The sequence below is a fragment of the Geotrypetes seraphini genome, chromosome 1, assembly GCF_902459505.1.
Source record: "Geotrypetes seraphini chromosome 1, aGeoSer1.1, whole genome shotgun sequence".
Classification (NCBI taxonomy): domain Eukaryota; kingdom Metazoa; phylum Chordata; class Amphibia; order Gymnophiona; family Dermophiidae; genus Geotrypetes; species Geotrypetes seraphini.
Window position 1 is genome coordinate 272,050,413 of NC_047084.1, and position 4,361 is coordinate 272,054,773.

A 4,361-nucleotide genomic window follows, 5' to 3' on the forward strand; every position below is an offset into this window, starting at 1 on the left:
AAGGAGGGATGAAATACAATTTGTAAAGAAAAGAAGAGACATAAAAGGAAAATACAACAGGATAATAAGACATTTAGGGGGAATAAAATAAACAAAGCAATAAGATAAAAGATCAACTTGTAAATGCATCTCTAAAAAGGAAAGTTTTTAACTCGTTTTTAAATTTTACAAACTCTTTCTCCTCCCGTAAAAACATAGGGAGGGCGTTCCATGTCTGCGGTGCTGTACAAGAGAAGATAAATTGTCTCCTTGTATTAATAATTTTAAGAGAGGGAATGGATAAAAGATTTTGTTCGCTAGATCGTAAGGTTCTCTTTGCAGAATAAGGGATAAGTAATCTAAATAAAAATGCTGGGGTCTTATTATATAAGGTTTTAAAAATAACTGTACATAATTTATGAGTAATTCTATATATAACAGGAAGCCAATGAGCCTTTTTGAGGAGCGGTGTTACATGATCAAACTTTTTGGATTTTGTTATTAATTTAATTGATGCAGAAATGCGACAAGAATGGGAAAAAAAGAAAAGATTCTCTAAAGACTCTTGAACAACTATGTGAGCAGCTGACAATATGCATAGAAAGGACGTTCAGAAAGAACAGAGGTTTAGAACATAAGAACCTAAGCATTGCCATATTAGGACAGTCTAAAGCTCAATCAAGCCCAATATCCTTTTTTCAACAGTGGCCAATCCAGGTCAGAACTAGCAGAATCCCATTTTTGGTGGTGTTTTCCTTCATGTGAACTACAGTCTGCTAACAGCCTGTCATTGGAGATTCCATCTTTGGTAACTGTGAAGCTTACTGGCAATCGTAAATCTATGTTGTCTGTTCAGAGTCCAGCACTTTGGAATGCCTTACCGTTGTCACTGCGTCAATTGACTGTGCTTTGGCAATTCAGAAAAGGAGTAAACTGTCCATTGAAACTTCCTGGGTAACTGACCCAACCTCTTGTAATGTAATCCCACCTTGAACTGAATAAGTAAAGGCAGAATAGAAAACCTGATTGACATGATATGACATGAGATGAGAGGCGTAGTTTGATAAAAAGAGCCCTAAGTTTAGCACTGTATATTCAGCTGTCCTACCTAAATGGACATAACCACTGAGTAGTGGACATAATGATAAGTGGATAAATTACTCACTTATTTTAACCCTGGGGCCATGGCTTGGAACATTGACCCTTTGGGAGTGGGACTGAAGGTAGAGCAGATCTTAATCCTTTCAGATCTTCCGCAAATCTTTGAAAACCGAGCTATTTCAACGATTTATAGGCTTCCAATTAGAGTTCTCTCTCATCTACCCACTTTGCGTAAAGTACTGAAGACATATTTATTTCAGAAATTTAGTAATGATCCTTTTTTTTTTTTTTAATGAATCAATCATAAAAGATAAAATTCTGGCCTAAAAGATATGCTGCCTCTTCTATGAAACTGCACTAGCAGTTTTTAGCGCAGAGAGCCAGGCCGAATGGCCCACACTGCTCCTGACGCTCATTGAGTTCCTTTGAGCGTCGGGAGCAGCGCGGGCCATTCAGCACGGCTCCCCGCACTAAAAACTGCTATCGCAGTTTGATAGAAGAGGGCCATAATTTCTGTTCTAATCTCCTGTATAGTTTTATCAATATTTTGTTAACCGAGTTGAGCTCTCTTGTTGGGATGAATCGATATAAAAAAAATCAAAGATTAGATTAGATAGATATCTTTGCATGCCGAATCGAGCTACTTTTTCTTCTTTTGTAATCTTGCTATGTAAACTGAGTCGAGTCCCTAATTCTAGGAGATGACTCGGTATATAAGTCTAAGATTTAGATTAGATTAGATGGCATACAAAAACAAAGCAATAAGCCTGCACAAAAAATAAGGGCTTATTCTGGAAACAGGCACCTACTGCGTGTTAATCACCAGTAGGTGCTGCATCCAGAATCACATCTACTTTTTATAGAGATGCCTTTTACATATAGGCCAGTATTTTACAGGCCTTCATTTAAGGCATCTGACTCACGCCTACAGTAGCGCCTAGTCACACCTACGGATGCCTGAGGCCACTTTTGGCATAAGCCATGCCTATGCCAGCCTTGGGCATCCATAGATATGCCTAGGTGCTTCCGTAGGTGTAAGTCAGATGCCTACACTGTAGGCGTTGTTCGCCGCATTGATTTTTTAAAATAACATGTATCCCGATTGGTCTGTTAGAAGGCAGCAGGACGCCTACTGCTACCTAACAATCAGGACGCCGTTTTGAGAATCAGGCTCTAAGTGCTCAGTGTATCGAAATATATAACAGCTAAAACTTTGACCTAATAATGTCATACTTGTCCATGTGTCTATTTAATTAAGCTAAAAATGTTTCCTAAAAAATGCCTCTCTCTGAAATGAAAGTCTGGTAAAGAAATAAAGGTGCTTTAAAGAAGGGAAATTGTTCATGTTTTTCCTATAATTTGCTTCTCTTGCATAATCTTTATTCCACAGGGCACATAAACTCAGTTCTTGTCGACAATATAATTGGACCTTGGAAGAAGTTCATTTGCAGAATACTGATTAGCACAAATGGTATTTGTTTTATTTTTTTTTCTCAGTGGGCCACAGCCTTAAGCTATGAATCTGAGATCATTGTTTTCCTTGGATGCTTAAGCTGGCTGTCCAGATAATGAGAAATATGAACAATGGCCTCTTCACAAATCGTCCCTTCTGCTGTTTTATACATAATTAGAAACATACTAACCACTAATGGGCCTTTAAAAAAATAAAAATAAACTCAAACTATTTGAGACTTATGAATTACTAAAGAAAAAGGCTTGAATAATTCATCTTTGTAAAGCTCTATAAGGCAAGATTCCAATTTTTTTCCTAGTCTATTGTTCATTGTGTTTTGCTCCTGTTATATTCTTAAAATATGAAAATAAACCAGAGATGTTTTATCATATTTGGACAAATTGATGATGTGTCTTGCCGCTGTCCTATAAATAAATGGCCAGCTTTAGTTTCATTTTTGAAACAAGGTGCATTGTACAAGGGAGTAATAAAGATGTCAAATTATAAGAACTCACAATATAACTATTTCAGAAAAGGATAGATACAGCGTTGTGTCAACAAACTCCAGAAAATATGTATCTATAAAGTGCCAATGTCCGGTAGACTAAAATATTTTAACTCAATATAACAACTGGTCTCAAAATCCATAAGGATGCTATTCTATTGAGCAATTGCTCAAAAAAGAGTCCTTTCTCTTATCATTGACTGCTCTTCAGAGAGGGGCGGGAAGTAAAAAACTCCCCAAACACAGATGGGGAGGAAAACCATTCACACCTTTAAACTTGCATGCAATTCAATATCAAAAAAGCATGTATATGTATATAGATAGTGAACTGGACAGAGAACATTAGTAAAAAGAAGGTTGTATTGAAAAACAAGGTTACTTAGCTCCATGCAGTTCCAAAAACACAGAATAACTGAAGTGTCCGCATCCACAATCTTCAGCTCAATCGATGACTGTAATCCAGAAAAGACAAGCTAAGTATAACATCAGGTAATCTCAACAAGAGATCCTGCAGGCCTTGTTTCGAGGGTCGCTGCATCAGGAGACAACCTTCTTCGAGAAATCAAAAACTGCCCTGTGGGCTAACATGGCTCCGCAGCTAAAAAAAAGATGCCCTCAACGACATCAGTGGAGGCACAAAAAACAAAACCACAAATATAATTTAAAGGGAAGCCAAGGAGAAGAACTTGAATAAAACCTATAACCTTACTTCTATGACAGAAAGTTCTATAACAAATCTAATCTAATCTAATCTAAACCTTAAGTTTATATACCGCATCATCTCCATGAATAAACCACTAAAATAGGAATTTGCAATTTCACTAGATTTAGGGAGTATTGGTACTTAGGTCGCAAATGAAGACTTATTGAAGGTTTTCAAAGATACAATATTCAAACCACGGGGACTTTTTACTAAGCTGCGCTAAAAAGTGTCCTGTACTATTGTCAGCTTGTGGGTTTCCTATGCGCTGAGGCCACTTTTAGCATGGCTGTAAAATGGTCACATTTTCCATTTTCTAAATTAATAGCCATATTAATTTCCCAATTAGCGCTGGGTCATTACTGCATGAGCCCTTACTATTATGTTTCCCCGAAAATAAGACCTACCTTGAAAATAAGCCCTAGGAAGATTTTCGGGGTAGGTCTTAATATAAGCCCTTCTCCCAAAATAAGTCCTAGTCTCTGGATTCGCCAGTGCTTTGCCCCTCCCCCTGCCTCCAGCCCCGACATGCAGCCAAACCCCCACTGACTCTCCCATCTTTCCATTTCTCCCTCCCGTCCGAACCCCGCCGACCTTCCGACCAAAAGAACTACTACCTCCCT